General features: G+C 35.0%; 1 protein-coding gene and 1 non-coding gene across 2 annotated transcripts in view; both read right to left on the bottom strand.

The window, feature by feature from the left end:
• LOC108733464 (protein dead ringer-like) overlaps positions 1–25,846 on the bottom strand; it is a 198,392-nt gene that overhangs the window by 20,641 nt on the left and 151,905 nt on the right. The window lies entirely within an intron of this gene.
• Trnai-aau lies at positions 20,159–20,232 on the bottom strand. Its single transcript has one exon. It is a non-coding gene; the product is annotated as a tRNA-Ile (tRNA).

A 25,846-nucleotide genomic window follows, 5' to 3' on the forward strand; every position in this document is an offset into this window, starting at 1 on the left:
TTTTAAAAAATCCGCCATTACAATATTATTTTCGCGAACCCCTTCTGCAAACACTGCGAACCCCCAGGGGTTCGCGAACCACCGGTTGGGAATCACTGCTTTAAAGCTTATATGTATATTTGTACGAGAATTTGGACAAATATGTATGTTTTTTCTTTTATAATCTGTTATGTATCTATTTTCTTTGATTTTAAATAAAGCTCATCTATATAAGTCAAATATGTAAAGCTTTTGAGGAGTGTTACGCTTTGTTCAAAGGATTTTGAGAGTTCAGTTAGTTTCAGATAGTTTTCCGAGAAGCACAAGATATTTTGAGGCAGATGTGATTGAGAAATATATTCCATACGTTCATCAAATTATGCATTTGTAATGTGTAATTTCCACGTTCGGTGAACTGTTTGTCTTACCTGTATGTGATAATAATTACAAACAATAATCGGTTCCGATACGGTTGGAGGGTTTGCGGCAAAGAAAGAGAAGAAGTCGACCGACAGGCACGGTGGAAAGCAAGCAGGGCAGGCAGGAGCAAGCAACATACATTGCAACAAATAATGCAACATGAAGGACATAAAATGTACTTTCAGTGCATTCCGACAAGCAGGCTCGTAAAAGTAACACTTCCAATACGGCTGCCACACTGAAACCATAACTTACGACTGGTGACATTTATGCATTGCCCGGTAAGGTGCGAGCGAATAAACGATACGACGACACTGTCAATGTATTCGTTTGTAGGTGTGTGTGTGTGAGTGTGTAAGGTCTTCGTGGAATAATTCAAACTCGCATGTTTGTACGTACATTATTTATATGTTAATCGTAGCAGACGAAAATCGGCAAGTTATTCCGAAGATTTTGTCTGCAGCACAAGATTATCCATTCATCCAGCCCTAGTGGACGTTGCAAACGATTGTTTGTGAAAGTTTCAATGGATTACAGAATATTGAGGTTTCTTCAAGAATCACTTAAACACTTTAACCCTTATATGTATTTTTGAAGTGAAACTTCTTTACGCACGGTAGGGTAAGTTCGTTTCATGCGAATAGCTATGTAACGAAATCATGCAACGCATTTCCCCCGCTGTCTGTCCCTGTGTATGCTTAGATCTTTAAAACTACGCAACGGATTTTAATGCGTTTTTTTTAATAGATAGAGTAACTCAAGAGGAAGGTTTATATGTATAATACATGCGTAATATAGTAGAGAAACACTGATAATTATAGAGGTTTGTAATGTGATGTCGTAAATAAACACATTTTTTGCGCTTACATTGCAAACGCTGGCTGAACCCTACGAGCTAGATCAAAATAATATACTACAGTATTGTACACCTTAAAAAGGTTACAAAAAATTCCGCGATGGTATATGTCTATCTCTTAGGGATAACCCACAATAACCGTTTTTTATCCTTTACTTTTTACGAGAAATAATGGCTTATTTACGAAGCGATTTTAAGCAATACAGCATTAATCCTTATCGGATTAAGTACTTTTAAATACATTGTGCATTTAATGTAGATCAATATGGCCCTTTACAGCATGCAATTTAAATTAATATTTTCGAAGATATTACAGACTTAAAATGCAGGGACAGCGGTTGCAGCGGTACCGGCCGGTTTGTATTGTCTAATGACAAAAAAGCTGTGATTGTTGTATATAAAGGCATTCTATAGTATATTTACTATCAGCATTGCACCCGTGCGAAGCATAGTGTACAAATAGTACCATTAAACCAATTCCTTAACCCCTATCCCGGTATGTTTGTGTGTTTGAAAAAGTTTCACTTCAGTAGCGTCTTGTATAATTACACGTTGTATTTTTTTTTTAAGGAATTAAAAACTTTTATGTAGATTAACTGTTATAGCAGCAGTATTGGCATCTAGCAAGGAGGAGTTAGAGACAGCTTTAAATAAAATGGAAATGGTATTGACAAAACAGTACTGTATGAAAATAAAAAAAAGTAAAACAAAAATACTGGTATGCAAGGGAAGAAAAAGTAGGGAAAGAGCGAATATAAAGATATTTATGTGCAAATGAATTAACCTTAAGTTTTGACACTTCAAACAATCACAAGCAAAAAATTGTTCTTACAATTTTAACAATTTATACGTATGCAAAATGAATTCGGATGTGTCCGGATTTGCCCCGAGATCGATTCTTGGCCGATACGCTACTTTTTTCACGTTTTTACTTTCTTAACGATAACAAGCACAAATGATTTTTCTTTTGTGCACATCTATGACACAGTGCCTTTTACTTTCTTTCCATTAAAAAAAATAGCGAAGAAACTTACTGGGAGTTACGAAAATAATGTGTTGATCTTACTACTAACTAGACTAGAGCGGTTGCTGATAGAATGCCTTTTACTCACGACAGACGTTGTAGGAAATATAGTAAACATAGAAAAGAGATGTCAGGTAGGTGTTGCAGCGGACACTAACAAAGAAAAAGAAAGAACATTACACCAATTAATGTGTAACAGAAAGAGATGCAGACAAGTATAATATAAGCATGATGCTACAAAGAAAGTTCAACATTCCCAGAAATTTAGGAAAGCAGATACTTGTTTAACGATATAATTCCAACCAGGCAGTTATAAAGCCGACCCTGATCTTTTGATAACCTAAACAGCCTCTAATTGCTGTACCGCTTACTATTATTCGGTTATCTCTTTTCACTATTGTTGGCAGATAATTGAAGAAGCGACAAAAACACAATGGAATTGTTTATAAACTGTAATAATTGTGGTGTGGTTAAAAAATATTCTTTCTGATTGATGAACTATAACTATTTACATTACTAATGGTTAAGACGTCCGACCGCGCTGACTATCCGTCACGAACTCTCCTTATTGTATATACACAACTAACCTTTTTCCCTAACTACCATAAAAACTACCCTCTTTTAGAAAAGAACACAAAAGTAAAATACTAAGAACTAACAACAAGACATACACATTTCTTAACATTACTTAATAGTTACATATCCCTATAATAATATTTATTTATCGTTGTACCAAAAAAATAACAACTATGTCTGTACTACTCATGAAGCACTTCCTAATTTAACAAGAGTGTGTTCAAAACGCAGCAAATTAATTACTACATTTCCAAGTGGAAACAAGAAAGAAGATACGTCTTATCTCATAAATAATTTGCCTATTTTCTTCCCAAGTATAGTATGTATCACGCCTTCATTTTATGCAAAAATCTAAGGAAAAGAATTTGAGTGCCCCCTCTGACTTTAAAAAAATTGATAATTACGCATCAAGGGAAGAAAGAAGTACAACAAATTCTCGAACAGAAACCGAGATTTGAAACCATCTAATAAGGAGAAAATGCGATTTCTTACCCGGATGGAACGTAGATTTTGCGACACTACAGTCAGGGAAAATATTGTAATAAAAACTGTTCGTACCACCGACGATCTTTTTTTCGTATGTAAACTGATCATTTTGGCAGGTGTTTTAATAACATCTAGATTAGATCTCGTTCCAATACGAAAACCGATTTATCATTTGGTGATCGAATTTAAAATGCATGTAAGCTGATATACATATGTTTAGTATGGTTATTATAATTACATTTATACATACATACATATGTATGTATATTGCATTTGTGCCCCCGGCTATAGTGTAATCGTGTAAGATGCAGTGATTAATTTCTTCTTCTTCGATGAAAAGCGACCCGGCTTACACTTCATTATCCGAATGCGATACTTTTATACAGCCTGTTAATGCATTTTTATCCGTCAATGTCCATTTTGTGCTGTATAATTTATATACGTCATCTGTTGGTATTGCAGCTCTGGCCTGTATTGAGCCTGAGGAACTCAATTGGTAAGCAGCTAGTTAAAACGTTTACGGTGTATAACCAACCAATGGGCGAAACAATTAGCTGCTTAGCTGATGATGATGATGATGATGATGATGGTGGTGGTAGTGATTATGATGACTATGGTTAAAGAATAAAATAAAGCAAGTATTCGGATGTAATGGCGTAGGGCAATTTCTACGTATGTATAACACTATATGATAATGTTCTAGAGTATATAGGTAGATTTGTAGAGTGATTTTGTACAGCTGAAACAGCTGATAATAGAATAGTGTAGAACTAGTTAATTGTAAGTCTAATGAAAAAATTAAACTAATAACTAAATGTCCTACTTTCGATATCAAGAATCTTGTCGTTTAATAGAATTTTTTGTTACCGTAATCAGCGTGTTTAAATGTCTAAATTCGGCTATCGAATGGTCATAGATAGCTTGTGGTAGAGGCTATGGCTAAATGCTTGTTGACCGAATTATTAGTTTAAATTAAGTTAGAGTATGGAGGAGCCCTGATTGGTATGTGTAAAGTGCCATGCTCCTTGGGCTTACGTTATGTGATAGTAAAAGAGGATTCCCTGTAGCATTGCCAGAGGTTTTTATTACTTTTATTTACTTTGTACCGACTAATAAAAACTAAGGGATTTCCCCGCTGCCGATAACGATGGCCCCCTTTAAAGTTCGTCATAACTCGTACAAAAAATGTACTAGATTGATTACAATTGTACCAACTCCTGGCTATACTGATTCCCTGATTGACCTGTCTGAAGTGCTATGCCTCATGTTGTTCGGTTAAGTTATGGTGGGAAAGATTTCCCTGATTGACGTGCGTGATGTAGTTGGTACTATGCACCACTGATATTAGTACCCTTCCGTTAGTAGCTTTGCAAACTTCTCCTTGGATATTACTTTCTAAAATTTATTTTCTAACTCAAATAGATGACTCATCTATTGTGATCAATCAATACTCCTCGCGTCCCACGTCCCGTCAATAAACATTTTGCTCATCAAGGTGCACGACTATAAACAAACGCGTTACGCGTTGTCCCCGTTCAACCGCTGCGCTTCGTACGTTCATTGCGCTCCAGTGTGTGCTTATCTTAAATCGCACATCTTTTACATTTTAAGAACAGTTTTCTTGTTGGGGATGGACATGCGATAAAATTAAAACAGCAAGGAAGAGTTAGATATATAGCCTTAAACAAAATGAATGTGGTATTGACAAGACAGTATTGTATGAAAATAAATAAAAGTAAAACAAAAATACTGATATGCAAGGGAAGAAAAAATAGGGAAAGAGCGAAGTGAGTGAATATAAAGATAGGAAACGAAAAATTAGAAGAAGTGACTAATTTTCGGTATCTAGGTAGTTAGTTTACTCAGGAAGCAGAAGAGATATAAAACAGAGGATAGCGCAAGGACGAGTATCCTTTAACAAAAAGAGTCACTTCTACACTCGCGAACCGTTAATCTAGTTTTAGGAAAATGTGATGATTAGCTCAGATTATAAGGAAAAAGTGAAGGGGTGTGTCCAACCAGTCTCTTTTAGGATTTACTACCTTATGCTGAAGAAAACAAAAAAATGACGCATACTATAACTCTTTACAATAACCGAAGAGTAAGATATTATTTGTTCCTTTTATTAGGAGTATTGCATATATGTATATTGGGAATATTTCTAACTGTTAAACTTTACTTATAAGTACGTGCTAAAATGTACTAATTTTATAATGGCAGTCATAATAGACTCAATCAAATCGATGCCTTCTTTCAATAAAAGCTTTATGAAAAACAAACCGTTGTCCTGTTTGGAAAAGGCTGCAGATACAAAGAAGAACCTTTAATATATCTACATATAGTACGAGGGTGGATTGATAAGTTTCCGGCCTAACCAAGAGATGACGCCACTAGGCCTACCTTGAGGTGACATTCTATAGTACCATCCTTGGATAGCTTGTAGCTATAGTTTCAGCCCGATCTCCTTGCTAGTGTAGGTTTGACAGCACGCTGAACAAGACGCCTCTGTGGTTTTCGTAAAAATGGAAAAGCAGGAAAATCGTGCTGTCATCAAATACTTTTATTTGAAGGGGTTAACGCCGAAGGAAATTAAAAAAGAGATGGACTCAACACTGGGGACATCCTCCCCGTCATATTCAACCGTTAAGCAGTGGGTTTCCGAGTTTAAAAAGGGTCGTGTGAGCACCTCTGATGGGCCTCGCTCAGGACGCCCCGTTGAGGTCACAACTCCAGATATGATCGAAAAAATTCATCAAATAGTGCTGGGAGACCGCAGATTGAAAGTGCGTGAGATAGCTGAGACCTGTAAGATGTCATATGAACGTGTGCAACATATTTTGCACCAACATTTGCATATGGAAAAGCTCTGTGCAAGATGGGTGCCGCGTTTGCTAACAGTCGACCAAAAATTGATTCGAAAAAACATTTCTACCGCAAATTTGTCATTGTATAAGCGTAATCCAAGCGAATTTTTGCGTCGATTCGTAACCGTTGACGAAACGTGGGTCCACCACTACACTCCTGAAACCAAAGAACAGTCTAAACAGTGGATTGGACCAGGGGAACCAACTCCAAAGAAGGCAAAAACAATTTTTTCGGCGAACAAGGTTATGGCTACTGTTTTTTGGGATGCAAGAGGTATTATATACATTGATTACCTTGCAAAGGGTAATACTATCACTGGTCAATACTACGCAGACTTATTGCAACGTTTGAGCCACGAGGTGAAAATTAAACGACCTCATCTGGCGAAGAAAAAAATCTTGTTTCATCACGATAACGCACCAGCGCACACGTCAATCGTTGCGACGGCTAAAATCAACGATCTAAAGTTTGAATTGATGCCGCACCCTCCTTACTCTCCAGACCTAGCCCCGAGTGACTATTTTCTGTTCCCTAATCTCAAAAAATGGCTTGGCGGTAAGAGATTTGCGGACAATGAAGAAGTAATCGAAGCTGTAAATGGTTATTTTGAGGAGCTTGACGAATCAGTCTATAGAGATGGCATTAATAGACTGGAACACCGCTATGAGAAATGTATCAGCCTTGGAGGAGATTATGTTGAGAAATAAAAAAAAAAAATTTTTAAAAACCTTGTTTTTCTTGGTCAGGCCGGAAACTTATCAATCCACCCTCGTATAGTAAACTTTGATCAGCAATACAAATATGAAAACGCTATTTGCTAAGCGATATTTCATACATGTATATCCAAACGTGCAAGTCAAATTAAAGTTTGAATGTTAATTGATATTTTACAGAAATGTAACAGCAGTTATACAAACATTTACAAAAAGAAAAAAAAATGTTTAGCGGAGATCTCGCTGACTGAAAGAAGTATCATAATCATAATATACATGTAAGATGCTCTACAATAATAATATTATTGAATAGGCAAATTTCTAATGAAATTTTGTGGAGCCATCTCCTTTCATGATACAAAATTGTGGAACAACGCCTGATTAAAAAGAGGGAACTGTGCCTTAGGACCATTTTCGACATAGTGGATATTGTCGTTTAATCGGAATTTTTAACTAAATTTAAATCAGCAATCTTCTGGCATGTTAAAATATCAATGTATTACATTCGTAGGGTCACAGATATTAGGATATGATTGAGTGTCTAATTACCCGTTGACAGTTCAGGTATAGTGGAACGCCGTGGTTGATGTTCACTCCACATCAACCGTCTTTTGACATTCAAAATGAAATGTGGCCTTCTCATTCGAAATTGTATTGAATTAAAAATTCATCTAGCACTTGCAGGGCCTTTTGTTAGTCAATCAGCTTTTGGTTAAATTAAGTTCTAAAAAGAAATTGACCAATCCAACCCTGATGTTCAAACATCATGATTATTATAAGGTGTCAGTCCCAAGACTGGTTGGTTGGTTGGTTGGTCCTATCCTGAGCTAATTTTCGCATTTCCCTAAAACTAGAACATAACTATTTGCAAATAGTAATCTAATCTAGGTCTACCTCTGCCCGTCTTAACTTCTGTTTCTGTCTCTAATATGTCTCTTACTAGACCTTCATGCCTGAGAAGGTGTCCTACCAACCTATCTCGCCTATTTCTTATTGACTTCCATAGAGTCCCCTGTTCTCCTATTCTTTCTAATACCTCTTCATTTTTAACCTTGTCTATCCGCGATATCCTCATCATTCGCCTGCAATACCACATTTCGAACGCTTCTAGCCTATTATTTTCCGCCGTGCCCACCGTCCATGTTTCGCACCCGTACAACGCCGTGCTCCTTTGACAATCTTTTTCGAATTTCTAAATTAATCGTTCGCGAGCACCGAAGTGCGCTATCTTCTGCTTTATATCCCTACTACTCCTTCCGTCCTGACTTATCTGCCTTCCTAGATACCTAAAATCAACCACTTCTTCTAATTTATTGTCTCTTATCTTTATATTCGCTCTTTCCCTACTTTTTCTTCCCTTACATACCAGTATTTTTGTTCAAACATAATACAATGAAATTTAAACCGTTTCTTGAAACTGAATCGCTTTTTTAATCAAGCTCATCAGTTTGACACGTCGCTACTACATAACTACTACCAAATGAGCATCATGAAAATTAAAATAAACATCACGGTACCCATACTTATCCATCCGCCATCCGTGGCACCCGTTCGAGTGTTTTGCGATAACGTGACAGAACGAGAGCGCGCCTCCGAAATTTGTAGGATTCTTGGAAGCGGCCCCTCGCGTGATTGATATCCCGATGAAAGAATAAAGATTGGCCGTTCCACCAGTGACGCCGATTAGGATCTTTTAATAGTTAATCACACAACAAACAATCGCGCAAAGTTTCTTCCCACAACTTGCAACGCCAGCGGCGTGGGCACGCACCGTACATTAGACAATTTCAAAAATAAATTCATTAAATTAGATACAAGCACGTATAAAAGAAATGTATTGGTACCTAGTCAAATGGTGAATTACTACTGTAAGTAGGTTGAGCAGACTAATGGACCGCACGCTTTTGATGAATGTGAACGTGTTAGAGGAATTTGACGAAGACTACTATAAAACCAAGTTAAATCCTAAAATGCTGTTTCATCACGTTTAAAGATCCTATTTTAAAAAGAGATCTCATGTGATTTATAATGAAACTTTTTGGATATAAATCAATAAACAAATAAATCATTGAACGGCTACATCCACAAATAAATTAAACTATTATAAAGCTTCATCTGCTAAATATCCAAATGTTTAGTGATAAACGTAGTGTACCATAACTTATTTAAAAAAAGATTTTATCTGCATAATGGGCAGTACTGGGTAATTCTACCAGAGAAAAATAAGAAAAACAACACCAGCAATAATAATTTTATAAGTCATTTGTCCTAATTTATATTATTTATTGATTAATACGCTAAATTATTTGTCATTTTGATATAGTTCTTGTTTTTACTTTTTCATGTGAACAAGAATACACCAGAGTATGACTGAACTGTTATAATTTCTGTCGCTTGTTAGTACATCAGGTTTTGATTAACGATAATTTATTAGTATGATTTTGTCACCTTAGAGACTTTTAGTGATTATACAAGAAAATTCCAATCTATCCGTCCAATATAACTAAGTAATCTATCTTTATATAACCTCAGAGCGAAAGGCGAAACGTCGGTGGAGATTACATAACCAATAAAGAACATTTCATCCCTTTCTGATTGCTTCTAGTTAAACAAATCTTAATATATCATTGGGAAAGATAGTACAAATAATAAAAATAGATACCTAAGTCTTCTTCAATACTAATGTTGACATGGGATAGTGATACTGAGAAATTTTTACAAAAAAACACCTCTTATTATAGTGAGTCGAACTTGTTATTATGTTGACAAATCATATAAAGCAATTCAAATAATAATAAGTATTTGCCATTATGCAAATAGTGAATCTTCGTTTAGAATCACGTGGATTTTTGTCCCACAAGTGAAAATTGTCCGCGTCCATGATTTTCGAAGTGATTTATAATTACCAATGCGCTGTCTGGTCGACAAGCGAGAAGACGAATCCACCGACGATTTATTTAATTTTAGCTGCTTGTTATAGTCGAGCGATAGTCACTAATGTTATTATAGTTAGCTAATATTATTACTATTATTCTTAAGCTATTTCGGAACTGGTAATTACTTCGCTGTCTTCCTCAAAAACAAATGTCGCCGCTACCGTCGTTGCCTGTTACTGACGAATTATGATGATAATGATACCTACGTATATAGTTTTTCTTCCTCTTTCCCATTCGTCTTTTTCATTCCAGGATGTGATGATTCCAACCGTTTTGTACGTCTAGGGTCGCACGCGTCTGTCGCATGTCTATTTTTTTAGTTTTTTCATAAAACCTTTCGTTTGTTTGCACTTTAATTACGGCCCATATTGTCTGTCTGTCTGTCGTTCTGTGGTCAGTTCTTTCTTGGCGTTCCTTTTTGGCACTCGTGCCTACTTCTCTCTGTATGCTGTTTCTGGCAACGAACGGTCGGTAATTGATGTTCAAACGTCTCAATGAAATTGACTCAAGATCCAGACGGATGAAAAGGTTTTAATGATTACTCGGGGCAACACGTCAAAAAAGAATATTCATTATCTAACGCAGAACCAATTTAGTTTTATTTTTTAGCTAATGCGATAGAGCCGTATATCTAACTTTAAGTAATTAATTTTAAATAATAATGAAAGGTGCCAATACATCAATAATCAATCAATCAATCAATCAATAGGAAAGTGGGTGGTTTTTTCTTAATTCACCATTTTAATTGATGCCAGTCTAATTATCAAGTAAATTACGAATATAATATTGAACGTAAATGTAACTTTTAGAAAGGATAAAATTATTTAAATCCTTAACTGATGCTAATGTCCTGATTCGTCCCTCGTCGGTTGAAAATCCAGCATCAGAAATGGAAAGATCTCTGAAGAAGCTCGCCGCTTACGCTAGCGAAACGTTAAGAAGCAATTCCAACCGACGACGGTCAACAAAGTTTTATCACCACAATTGATTGACTTTTGGATTATTTCGATTTTTAAGTGAAAGGCTTCCAAGTTTTCCCTCTACATATTAAGAAAAAATTCTGATCCATCGAGAGCATTGTCAAGGAAGAAGAGACAGATGCCCTTCCTGGAGAATTTCAATCAAAAGCCCAAATTATATTTCCCGCGCGAAGTTAACCGAAACGGATTCTTTCAGTTTAAATAAATTCATCAAATGTATTTTTAACAACTAACAGTGAATTTTCCTATGATTAATTTAATGAATCATTTAATAAACCTTAAACATCCCCAAATCTAGTTCCATATTTTCATTAGGTTTCATTCACATTTAATATTTAAAAAATTTCACTTTTAAAAGAAACAATTATCTGCGTTATGTTCCTGATTAAAATTTCGGTTACGATATGTTTAAATATAATCCACCCCCATTTACATTTCATGCACCCTCAATATTTGTTTATGCACCTCTTACAGTTCGAAGTCGAACCACCACCGATCAATATAGGCTACTATTAAGAAAAAATTAAACAATTCTCAAGAAACAAAATAAGTTATTATTTTTTTTTTGTGTAGTAAACGTTTAAAACTTATATTTACTTTTGCCTACGGTCCCATCTTGCCCCCCCCCCCACTCCTTTCCCCTGGCACATTGGCAGGCGACGTCAATACTCCTTAACACCCTATTCCGTCTCGCCCCAAAGTTCTGTGCCTTGCGGTCTAGCAGAGTATGAAACTAAATACAACATTGTTATGCAAAAGACAGGTAGATAATTCATTTAAAATTAAATACGCAGAGGCGTACGTACCCACACAAATAAATTTGGAGTTGTCATAAGACGTCAGCATCGCTTAGCGTCCAACTTATTCGGTATGACTAATAATTGATGACAATGGCAATAATAATAATAATAATATTAGTTATAACCGAGATGAAAATGAAATAAATAAAAAAAAAAAAAGAAATTTCGTGACGGACTAAAACCGACGGACGTCGGCTACCTGATTGTGAGGTATATTTAGCCCGAGTCAAAGCATCGTTCCGTTAAATTAATACTCGCACACACGTACGTTTACAAGTACAGTACGGTGTAAAAAAAGCGCGCACACACATGTTACTATAGACACGCACGGGCCAGAGCAGATGAGTGACAAACTATGACTGATTACCGTCATGTGACCAAATCAAGAACGGCGACAAATAAAAATACATTACTGGCACTCTCCTTATAATTTATAAATAGTTTATTGCCGTTCTTATTGCACCTCGGCGAGGACCGTCCGGAATCAGGACCGGACCGACTGAAAAACGGAAAAAGAAGAACAGTCTAAATACAAGGAATATTACAAAAATTATTAATTTCTTCTAAATGAAATTGAAACTCAAAGGAATACGCGATCTCAAGTTCGAAATTTTGTTGAGTTTGAGACGTAATGACCCTTAACGTCTAAAGGAAACAACAATTCGTTCAAATGAGACTGAAGAAATTGTGGATATAAAATCATAAATCTGTAACATTAAAAAATCTAGACATTAGGGAACTACGATGAAAAAATTCTGTCGAATTGAATTTAATTAGTCCGTTAAATCAGAGGAAGACTGGCAGAAAGAAATTATGTACATACAGCGGAATTCGTTTATTATGATTCCGCCTATACTGACCAACCGCTTAATATGAAGTAATTGCAGTGTTAAGTTTGTTTTTCGTATTAAATTCTCTATAGAAAAGTTTGAATATAATGACTCCATTTAAAATGACATATCGTTTATTATGACTGATTCTCAAGAAATCATATCCGGCTGTAGTGACCCAAATGATTAATAATAACATTTTCGCTCATTTTTCTGACCCTTCTTATGTATATTGATATTACAATTCATCGTTCTTTTTCTTTTTCTGTTAATAAATATATACAATTTGTAGTTTTCCTCTTTATTAAACTAAATAACCAACCAAAATAGAAAGTTGTTTATTTTCTAAGGCTATGCTTTGTTTGACGCTCGCTTAGTATGACGTGTTTGTCATTTCTCTTCGATGTCATTATAAGCGGATTCTACTGTACTTTGATATTACCTGGCAAAAATGGTTGGTATTATTTCTATAAGTATGACAATTTTATTTGGAGAAGCAATTCTCCAATTATCGCTTTGATATCTTCTCCATACAAAGCTCAAGTTCATAATTAAATGTATCTAAAATTTTTCGAAATGCACATAAGATCTTTTAAATACATTTTAAGATTTCTCTTAATTATTTTCACGTATAAGCATGTTTTTTTTTGGAAACTGACACTAACATGTTTCATAACAGGAACACGCAGAAATTTAAATAACCCGGAAAGAGGATGAAACCTTAAGTTAAAACTGGATCAGTAATAATATAGGAAATATCTTGGATTTCTACTAATTATATCTTTAATTAAAGCACTTCTTTCATAGTAAATTAAATGAATTATTAATGGTAAAAGAGGCGAATTGTAGAGAAACGGAGGGTGCCGTTATAAAATTCGATTTTGGATTCAAATGTTCTTTAGACATCCTGTTTTTCATCTTGCTATTGATATAATACCAAATTATTGGTCAAACGCAAATTCTTCTCGCCAGTACTGTTTGTTAAGCCCGGTCCTAACTATTATATTTTGAGCACGTGCTCCTTCTGGAAGTGAACGCATTATTTTTTGCTCGTTATTACTTTTCGTGACTTTGTTCGAGCCAAAGAAAGCGAATAATACGATGTATAAAAGTCGCAACACACCCACAAGACACTTCAACTTGAGGTCAATCTGGAGCTTGCAAGAAGTACGAAATTTTAAGTCCTCAACCTTTGCTATTTAAAGAGATTCATTTGCAACTTCTAATACGTGTCAAAAAATATTAATGGTAGTGGTAATCATCCCGAAAACCAACCTACTATCGACACTAGCCGCGGAAGCCTACAGATGAAACTGTTTAGTATTTCATCACCGGGGGGTTGTTTTCTTAAGTTCGGAAATTCCAACACAAAGCGGCTAAGAATCTTGTTCGTTTTAACCGTGTATTTGTTATTGGTTATTTTCATCGACATCCTAGGTATAATTTGAAAATTTTTTATAAAATATCATTTAATTCAAAAAATTACAAATACTGCATAAAAATGAAAACGTTCCATAAGGCCGATCATTTATTATAAATGTGTTCGTTATATCCAAGTTTGAATGGAATATATTTTGATCTTTGAATTTCGTTCGTTACAACAGGGCGTTCGTTATAACCGTTGTTCGTTATAGTTCGACTGAAGGTACTGCTTACTATCTATTGTTGTAATTTTTTTAAATTGTGCACGTCATTTCTGTACAATTTAATTTTCTTTTCGTCGATTGATTTATCCATTTTGCGTGGCCAAATATAATAGGGCCATTCAATTTACTTGAATCCTGTTTGAATAAACATGTCACGGGGTCCTTTAGTTCGAAAATATGGCCGGGGCTGTCTCTTGAAATTTGCATACTTTAACAAGTGTTTCATTCGTTTCTTTAACGGCCGATATTAATGTGGCGAAAATAAAACTCACGGATATTGTTATTTAAGTGGGCAGATTACATCTCCGCAACACTGCAACACAACGAATAAAAAAAAATGAAAAAAGGAATTAAAAATTCGTGTTCATTTGCACCTGGATAATATGGTACGGAGGTACGGAGAGGATGAGAAGCTCGAGGTGCGACTAAAACTTACGAGCAAAGAAACTCTTCTGGAATGGTAGGTGTGGTTTGTAACTAATAACGTTTTGATAAATAATTATTCTGTAGGGCAGAAAATTGAAATTATTTGGGAATGTAGATTTCCACTAAAAGAAGAAATCGTAATGGTTTAGCAGAGTTGTTGGACAATAAAATCAATATATTTAATTAATAAATAATAATAAATTATGTGGTGTTATAGGCGGATGATGAGGATATCGTGGGTAGAAAAGGTTAGAAATGAAGAGGTATTAGAAAGAATAGGAGAACAGAGGACTCTATGGAAGTCAATAAAAAATAGGCGAGATAGGTTGGTAGGACACCTTCTCAGGCATGAAGGTCTAGTCAGAGACATATTAGAGGCAGAAACAGGAGTTAGGAGGGGTAGAGGTAGACCTAGATTAGATTACTCTTCGCAAATAGTTAAAGATGTGGGCTGTTCTAGTTTTAGGGAAATGCGAAGTTTAGCTCAGGATAGGAAAGAGTGGAGGTACGTGTCCAACCAGTCTTAGGACTGATGACCTTATGATGATGATGAATAAATTAATTAAAAATATTCTATTGTTATTGTTAAATACAGAACGGTTGCTTTTCCCATTATTTTGTATATTTTTATTAGGACAAAAGACGCCGTATCTCGGGGAACCCCTGTGACCCTTCCACGGAACACCAGGGTTACGCGGAACATCATTTGAGAACCGTTGACTAAACTAATTCTGGACAACATGTGAAAATAAATAAACCCAGATTAATAACATAGTATATCTATTGTGCGTGACATCGGGCACTGTTACAACTCTTATAGTCATTCACAGTCTGAAGTTTGTAAAGCATCAAGAATTGATAAAACTACAAAAAAAAAATTCATGAAAATGAATGAATGAATCCGGTAGTCGACGGATTCGCCACTTTTCTCAGGACCTGGTCCAGTACCACATAATAGCGCCGGTATATAAAGTTTCGATCAACGATAATTTATTACTATGATTTTGTCACCTTGTCGACTTTTAGTATTTACAAGCATTATAGACTCATTTCAACAGTTTCAACGGTTTCAATTCTCTTTGAAAATCCGCTAACCATTGAGTTGGTTGATTTAAATGCACTGGTATCCGAACAATATATTAGAACAATTCAAGTCTTATTCTTGATTGTTTGTTCTTAAGTATAGTTCAAGCCTTTATAAATTATAACATTGTTTGCGTAGATCAGGTTAAACATTTAGTCGTTTTCTTGAAGATTAAATCGTGTTCTTCGCTTTCCTCTTTTAGATGTCATTTAATCTTAGTATTATTTTTATTATTGTAGGCTTTGGAGTTTTGATAACGATTCTACACTTGTAGGTCAAATTATGGTCTTCATGATCATTAATCCTTGATTATTCTCTCTGCACTTTAATTTTTGTATTAATTAACGATTAAGTGTTGAGTTTGGTCTTATTCTTGTAGTTCTCACAATTAGATTTTGTTAGTTACAGCTGCATAAGTCTTAATTTTTATTGGTTGGATAGCATTTATCATCCTTCGTACTTGGTAAGTATTCCTGCATTTTTAGAGTATTGATAATGCACTTAGCCACTTCTGTGTTTGCCATTCTTCTACGAAGTATCGATTGCGTGATTATTACTTACACAGAAATCCGTTGTTTTCTTTAATTTAATTACATTTCCACACACGTAACCTCTCTCCCTTAATATTCCAATGCATGTTCAGGTATGTCGCCTTTTCGTACTATAATATACACAGTTATTATACATCATACATATGCGCAAGAACAAATCAAGCGAGCGCGCTATTTGCATAATGTTTCAATGAATTTGCTGTCGCGTTCTAAATTTACAAACAAATCGTTCAATAACTAATCAATTATTGGCTTCTTTTTATGCTACGTGCCACTTGGCTCGACACGCATTTAAACCTTCTGCTATTCGCGTTCTTACCATAGTGAGTCTTTTCTTTTTACGGTTCGGACGCACTGCCGATACTGAATCTACAGGGGGTGACAATTAAGTTTGCAATAGCTTCTTTTAGAGAGGCAGAGAAAATTCTACGATTAATTAAAATTTAATCGGTTTAATCGATTAATCCAAATGTTTATCAAGCAAATCATTAAAAATAATACTTTTTCTGGGTGAAGTTGACTGATATTATTATATATTAAATAAAGAATAAAACATGAATGTTCCTGTATAATTGATTCTAAAATAACTTTCCTAAGTTTGTTTTCTAATGCGGTCAATATCATCTATAAAATGTACTTATTATTTTCAGGTTGTTATTTCTTTAAAAAACAGTGTGAATAATTGATTGTTCCGATTAATCTATATAATCGATTATTATTTTCTTACAATCGTTAATCGATTGTTAAATTTTATAATCACCCAGTCCTAGTCGAAAGTTTTAAGAACTTTGGTAAAAGAAATATTGTTAAATGCAATGATCAAATTTTAATTTTAATAAAAATTTAGAAATTTAAATCTCACTCGATGATTTTATCTAAACCATTCTTTTAGTCATGCAAAAAAAATTAAATCTTTTTCGTGCAAACAATTTACGAATCTGCACGCATTTTTATTAACCACGTGACCAATCGTTCCGCACTCTTTATGCCAAGACCTTTATTTGATTGACGGTACGTATATCTGTCATTCTGTGCAAATCAAAAGTGATTATTTTTATTTCAATTTATTTTTTAAAGTTTTCATTAATTATACAGCAGTAACTTACTAAAATGCCCGGCGCCTACACCTAAATTGTTTAGCACCTATCTATTTAACAATAAATTATTTTGCACAATTAAGCTAGAATTTAATGAATAATTATTACAATCAAGTAAATACATAACATAAAATTTTATTCTAAATATTATTTGCTTTTCTATAAACCGGAATTATTTATTTGAAAGCTAGTTCTTTGACCCCGTGTAGAAAAAAATAAAACACTGCTTATATTGATACACTTCTCTGTTTTTCTGTAAATTCTTTGTTGTTTAGTAAGAGTAGCTGTGCTATTTTTCTTCGGTAATTGACCACAGAAAAGTTCATCAACATTAATGTCCAAGTACATAAGTAGTATAAATAGTTACATTCAATGCTAGAAAATTAAGGATTAAAGGTTTATTCAATACCATTATTTTTAGAAATTAGAAAGTTTATTTTGCAGAAAACTACAAAAGACATTTTAATTTCGTGTTTTAAAGTAATAATTAATTAATCAATCAATCAATCCATGAGTAAGCAGAATAAAGAAGAAAAATATTTCTGAATAAAATAAGAAATAATAAAATAGAATTCATATAGTAAACTTTAAAGGATTCCTCGCCTTAGCAGGGCCCTATAAAAAGGATTAGTTGATATTCATTTAGTAATAAAACATAACCAATTAGAAAATTTGTAAGTTGGCGAAACGGGAAATCATCGACTAGTATTATAGGTTATAGGGTTTAGTTCGGCCCTGAAAGCATCACTAGTACACTAATAAATACACCAATTGGGAACGAACTAATCTTAACATCGGAATGTTATGTTTAGCTCGTGTCAAATCAGGACGCAAGAATAAAAGAGTTGAAGAGTCTTCCTATAGGTATAAACACCAGCAATGGGTCAAAAAACTAAAAGGAATAATTTCAACGTTTTAGTTCATCTATCTTCCTTAGTAAGGTGTGACAACGTTCGTCTGTTCTAAAGACCAGATGGAATTCAATGACGACTTCTAAATTCATCGCCTCCCAAAATCTGCAGCTCCAGACTCCGAACTCTTCAATCTTTTGGTAAATCGGCCGATGGCTATGGAGTCTAAACAGTATAGATATAAACACCAGATATGGGTAAAAAAACTAAAAGTAATTCCAATGTTTAAGTCCATCTATCTTCCTTAGTAAGGTGTGACAACGTTCGTCTGTTCTGAAGACTAGGTGGAATTAAATGACTACCCCCAAAATTCATCGCCTCCCAAAATCTGCAGCTACAGACTCCGAACTGTTCAACCTTTTGGTAAATCTGCCGATGGCTATGGAGTCCAAACAGTTGTACCTCATTGTTTTTATAGACAATCAAAGAGAGAGAAACAGAAAAACAGACGACGGACGCGAGATGTATCCACTCCAAATGCAATTATGAAAATGTGACTTAATGTTCTCGAGATTTACGATCCAACTTAAATATATTAATTTACGAGCTTATCCTCACCCGAGGCCCCGCGAGCACTTGTGTTTTATTTTCCACCCGCCGCCATTCCATTCTTATTCTTACGATATATATTATAAGGTGGATGCCTTTTATTTTTAGCAGATTGCACTTTACCTGTGCATCCGACTCATTCTCTCTTCCCATCCACTCTTCTCTTCCTTCCTTTGCTTACTTATTATTCGAACCAAATATTATTATTATTGCCGTTTCGCCAACCATCACCTGTCTAATTCCGTATCGGAATGCATTACTTACGACCACGCTAATGCAATCGTGCGTTCCATGTCGATCCTCACTGACTTATTGCCGACTCCAATAAATAACTGCATCGTTTGGACTTTTTCTTTATTGAGGCCTATCGTTTTTTGAAACTTATACGATACAAAGCGTTCACATTTTCAAAAACCATACAAAAACGTATCAGGTTTAATTTATCTTCTATTTGGATTCTAAATATTACTCATCTCGTACTGATCATATCCTCAAGATGATTGGTACTCAGTTACATTCAGCTCCATGAGAATTATTATCTACATTGTTTTCAATTTTGGAGAAAGATTGCTCTTCGATTTGTCATATCCTTCAGTCACCACCAACAAGAGTGTTAAATTATTATTATCATCATAAGGTCGTCAGTCCTAAGACTGGTTGGGCACGCACTTCTACTCCTTTTCATCCTGAGCTAATCTTCGCATTTTCCTAAAACTACGATAGAACAACCCACATCCTGAACTATTTGCGAACAGTAATATAATCTAGGTCTGCCCCTTCCCCTCCCAACTCCCGTTACTGCCCCTAATATGTCTCTGACTAGCCCTTCACGCCCGAGAAGGTGTCCTACCTACCTCTGTTCTCTTATTCTTTCTAATGTCTCTTCATTTCTAACCTTTTTTATCCACGGTATCCTCATCATTTGCCTGTAACACTACATTTCCAATGCTTCTAACCTTTCCTTTTCCGCCGCGCCCACCATCCACGTTTTGCACCCGTTTAGAACCGTTCTTCATACATATACCTTTAACAATCTTTTTCGAATTTCTAAATTAACTGCTCGCGAGTATAGAAGTGACTTCTTTTTACTGAAGGCGACTCGACCCTGCGCCATCCTCAGCTTTATATCCGTACTACTCCTTCCGCCCTGACTTATCTGACTTCCTAGATATCTAAAATCGGCCACTTCTTCATCGTCTCCTATCTTTATATTTACTCTTTCTCTACTTTTTCTTCCCTTGCATATCAGTACAGTACTGTTATGTTTTATGTGTGAGACCAAAAAAGTAATAATAAAGTCAGCTATTTACAATTAACTTTGACATTCTCACTTAATGGATACTGAAAGATACTTTAAGCACAAAAAGGAAAAAATGGATTTAGAAACAAATTGATAGGTAAGATTGCTACTTATATAAAAAAAAGGCTTTGGCCCATGGGGGGATCGAACCCACGACCTTCGCGTTATTAGCACGACGCTCTAACCAACTGAGCTAATGGGCCACTACTCTCGAATGGCCGTTAAACACACAAGTATATCATTAGTAACTAGACTGAACATTTTGCATATACATACCTAACTTGATCAGCATAAATATATATGTATACATTAAGCTGAATTGCACATTTCTTACATTACAAAATGTGAACAGTATTTTCAAAATTGTTGATTCAGACATATCTACATCCGCTAATGTAGTTAAAGTTCTCCGAAATTAATATTAGCGAAAAGGAATATATGTATTCCTTGGCGCGCGTCCAAAATCTGCTTCATAACGATAGCAACTACAATAGGAACAAACACTCAAATAGGTTAAACACCTCATTAAAACTGGTAAAACAAAAATACGATTTGTTTATTTTTAAATGGTCAAAGAAAAACTTAATTACGGAAAAATTCAAATTAGAATCTAACACACAACAACGTCAAACTACACATATCATCATGTAAAGTTAACGTTAATAACTGTAGAAGGTAATATTAACTCCAATTTTATAGAAAGGTACAAATTTTGATAATATGGTTATGTAAGATAATTAAATAATAACTTAAATGATTAAGTTTTTTGGACGAAATCTCAATTAAATCTCACAGCGCAAGTATATATAACATCGAAAGAAAGGGGGAACGAACACTGACTGCAAAATAAAAATTGAATGGGAAGACCATAATCGAATATTTAGCATCACGATCATCACCAAGAAGGAGTACCTCTCTAATACAAAAGCCAAGATCTTCTATGCAGGATCAAGAACAAATTTTAAACACCCAGAACAAAATAGAATCTGTCAGATCAATGCTCAATGATCAAAATTAAGATCAATACCGAATGTTTAAGACCAAGGTAAATATAAAATTTCTGATATAATCATTTCCAAAAAGGATGAAAGCGATATCTGACAAAATTGAGTAATTCATTCAACTTTCCATGATCATGTTGGGATGTTTAAAACAGCAGCTATGAAATTTGCAACTTCAAGACTGTATAGGCATGACCAGAGTCAAATAATCACCCACAATATGAAAGAAAGCGGTACCAAGACCATAATTAGTTAATTTATTCAACTGTCCATGATCATGTTGGGATGTCTAAAACAGCAGCAGTCAAATTTGCAACTTTAAAATTGAATAGGAAAGACCAAGGTGAAATAATCATCCCTAAAATGGATGAAAGGGATATTCAGACCAAAATTGAGTAATTCTTTCAGCTTTCCATGATCATGTTCGGATGTTTAAAACAGCAGCAATCAAATTTGCAACTCGATTTAATAGGCAATACCAATCACAAATAATTACCGTCAATATGCAAAAAAAGGAATGCAACTTTATGATTGAATAGGAAGGCCACGGTGAAATGAACACTTTCAATATGGATAAAAGGGATATCAAGACCAAGACTATCCATGATTATGTTGGGAAGTTTATAATAGCAGCAATCAAATTTGCAACTTCAAAACAGAATAATCTATATTAAGATCAAAATCAATGACATCTAAGCAAGATCAAAACAAGCAGAGTCGCTCCCTCAGGATAATGGGTTCGTGTTTTGGTCATAATTAACTGTGACAATTAAAATCAAATGTACAACAATTTGAAGAGCAAGATTTAATCGATCCGAAGCAATGCTGTTCATGATCTTGGAAAGATTAAGAGAATTTTATGAGGGAGTTGACATTTTATAAATAAAAAATTGTCGTTCTAACGGTCGTGTGGCGCGTTCTATGTTTTGCGATGGTAATAAAGAGATATTTTCGTACATAGTCACCTACAACAACGTTGCAGTCTAGCATGTTCCTCGTAACGTGTGTTTTAGTAGTAAAGTTTTTCGGAGAGCCATCATCAGCTGTTGCTAGTTACCGAAGTGGTTTTAATTTCGGTCCGCAATTTACATCGGCCATAAAGTCGCATGAAGTATAAATCAATGTTAAATGCTCATTAAGCCAGATTTACTTGAAATTAACTAGTTCTGCAGTTGAATCAAAGAGCCCGGTTTATTTTCGAAATAAATCCAGCTTAGTGTCCGAAGCGTTTCGACTCCTCTTTTCTTGCACAGGGACTAACGTACTTACTTGTTTCGACCAGTGTCGGAACAAAAACAATTTTTAATTAAATAAACTATATCTCATACAAAAAAAAAACACGGAATCCTTATAAAATCACGTAAGTATTTATAATAAATTGCAACTGTTGTGAACCATACATACAAAGTCCTAAAACATACGAATTTATTTAATGCTAAAATAACTGTTAAATTAGTTCAATTACCCCATTTCTAAAAAAGTCTGACGACAGTCTTCGCTATTAGCAGCTGCTATATAGAAATAAACTACCGAAGGGTGTTTTCTCAGTCCTTACACATTACTCATTATTTTAAAACTAATTGTATGACCGAAACTCGTTAAGATTTTTATCTAATAAAATTTGGTGAAACTAATCACACATTTTTAGTATAATCTTAAAAGGTGCAAATCATATCCCTCAATGTTTCTTTTCTAGATTATGTAAAAGACCTTCAAGCAATTTAGCAATAAGTTTTTGAGAAATTAAGATATTTATACTACCAACAAATTTTAGAATCAGTGGACAAAATATTTAATGCAGGAAAAATAGAACGGCAAGGTACTAGAAAGAAGAAGGGATGAAAATATGCAGGCTGTGTAGATTAGAACCAGATTTGAAATAACAGGAAATGGTGAAAAAAGAGATGGGAAAATCAAATGGAAAAAAAGGATGGTCTAAAAAGGATGAGGAAAATTTTATGGAGGAGGAAAATAGTAGAAGACCGAGATGGTTAAAAATGTTTGGTTTGTAAAATTTGTCTACAAAGTAAATGTAAATGTACTTTGTACATATAAAACATAATTGTTTTAATAAAGTTCTACCTTTTTATCTACTTTTATCTACTTTCTTCAAAATTAACTGTATTTTGTTAAAAATTTGGTATGCGCTCCTGGCTGCGAATTAGAAAAGAAACCCAACATGTGGACAACACAAAAGAGTTTCCACAAAAAAGCCCGAAGAATAATCAAAGAGTGAGCCGTAAAAATCAAATTAACTTGGGCAGTGCCATTGGCTCTTCGGTGGTAAACGGAATTCGGAATTTTATAAACACATTTAATTTTATACCCTATAAAACTTGAGCTTGATTTATGACTAACAGAAGTGTAAACTGAATTAACTTAAATAAAACACGAGGACGCAGAAATAGCAAGAGCACAAACTTTATACCACGGCTATAGGAGAGGCTCACGGAGAAAAAAAAGCTTCCCATCGCATCAGCGCCATCATCCACACCGGAAACCTAAATTTGCGTCATCATATAGTTACTCTTATTATTACAATTCAAGTAAAATCAATTTCTTCCGCGAGCGCAGGCCACACGCTTAATTAAAAACAAACGCCAAAGTTAATTAAATCAATTGGCAAAAGTAGAACATCAATTCTAACACTTCACAACAGATGCAGGCTCATCAAGGGAACACATGCAGGGATATTAAAACTAAATAAATACGGATCAGAATTTAAAAATATCATATTCTGACACACACCACACACGAGTTACAAAACTACTTAACATACAAAGATGGCATATCAAAAGTGTAATTTTAAAACTACAAGTCACAAATTCGTGATGATTTTCCTTCATTTTTTTAGTGGAGTTCATCCAGTTAGTACAACATTAATTTGTTGTGTTCAATGAGGACATCTCATGTTGTTGATAAAGTAGTTCCTCTATTGGAGGCGAATCCGTTAATAAAAGATATAAGTACAAATTCAGAACCTGTAAGGGCGGTAACAAAAACAAAACTCTCGCGCACCGAGGGTTTCGTAAAATCGAGTTTCGAAGATTTTTTCCGCTTTCTCCGAGTATGAAAGTAAGTTCCCACCAAAATCATTCCCCAAAACGTGTAATTACAATATTACAATTAAAAAAAATTTCCCTACCCTTGCGCTATAAGATATTAACTTTGATGAATATGAAGTTTGATGTTTTAATAGCTCCTAGCGGTTGCAGACCTGAATATTTAATAATAATTTCAACTTGATATCTCCACGCGTTCATGAGAAAAAGGGTCTTGACCGACAGACGGATAACGAAGCGATCCCATAAGGATATTTTTCCTTTTGAGATACGGAACCCTAAAAACATACTATAGTTGAAACGTTCACAATTGACATAGTCCGCAGTAAAATTGTCAGATTCATATTCTTCTTTCTAGCTTCTAACTACACTAGAGCGGCTGCTGACAGAACGCTAGACGTTGTAAAGAGTATCGTAAACATAGAAAAGAGATGTCAAGTAGGAATTGCAGCGGACACTTATAAAGAAAAAGAAATAACATTACACAGATTAACGCATTAGATTTTAAATAAAGTTCAACATTCTCAGGAATTTAGGAAAGCAAAAACGCTATAATTCTAAGCAGGCAGTTATAAAGCAACGTCTAACCACTGACTATTATTCAGTTATCTCTTTTCACTTTGTCTGTTCTCCCCATTAAGTATTTCCTGGCTTAACGAGGACGTGTTCAAAACACAGCAAATGATTCAGTCCCAAGTGGGAACAAGAAAGAAGACACATACGAGGGTGGATTGATAAGTTTCCGGCCTGACCAAGAAAAACAAGGTTTTTAAAAATTTTTTTTTTTTTATTTCTCAACATAATCTCCTCCAAGGCTGATACATTTCTCATAGCGGTGTTCCAGTCTATTAATGCCATCTCTATAGACTGATTCGTCAAGCTCCTCAAAATAACCATTTACAGCTTCGATTACTTCTTCATTGTCCGCAAATCTCTTACCGCCAAGCCATTTTTTGAGATTAGGGAACAGAAAATAGTCACTCGGGGCTAGGTCTGGAGAGTAAGGAGGGTGCGGCATCAATTCAAACTTTAGATCGTTGATTTTAGCCGTCGCAACGATTGACGTGTGCGCTGGTGCGTTATCGTGATGAAACAAGATTTTTTTCTTCGCCAGATGAGGTCGTTTAATTTTCACCTCGTGGCTCAAACGTTGCAATAAGTCTGCGTAGTATTGACCAGTGATAGTATTACCCTTTGCAAGGTAATCAATGTATATAATACCTCTTGCATCCCAAAAAACAGTAGCCATAACCTTGTTCGCCGAAAAAATTGTTTTTGCCTTCTTTGGAGTTGGTTCCCCTGGTCCAATCCACTGTTTAGACTGTTCTTTGGTTTCAGGAGTGTAGTGGTGGACCCACGTTTCGTCAACGGTTACGAATCGACGCAAAAATTCGCTTGGATTACGCTTATACAATGACAAATTTGCGGTAGAAATGTTTTTTCGAATCAATTTTTGGTCGACTGTTAGCAAACGCGGCACCCATCTTGCACAGAGCTTTTCCATATGCAAATGTTGGTGCAAAATATGTTGCACACGTTCATATGACATCTTACAGGTCTCAGCTATCTCACGCACTTTCAATCTGCGGTCTCCCAGCACTATTTGATGAATTTTTTCGATCATATCTGGAGTTGTGACCTCAACGGGGCGTCCTGAGCGAGGCCCATCAGAGGTGCTCACACGACCCTTTTTAAACTCGGAAACCCACTGCTTAACGGTTGAATATGACGGGGAGGATGTCCCCAGTGTTGAG

Source organism: Agrilus planipennis, unplaced genomic scaffold (assembly GCF_000699045.2).
Source record: "Agrilus planipennis isolate EAB-ADULT unplaced genomic scaffold, Apla_2.0 scaffold44, whole genome shotgun sequence".
NCBI classification, from domain to species: domain Eukaryota; kingdom Metazoa; phylum Arthropoda; class Insecta; order Coleoptera; family Buprestidae; genus Agrilus; species Agrilus planipennis.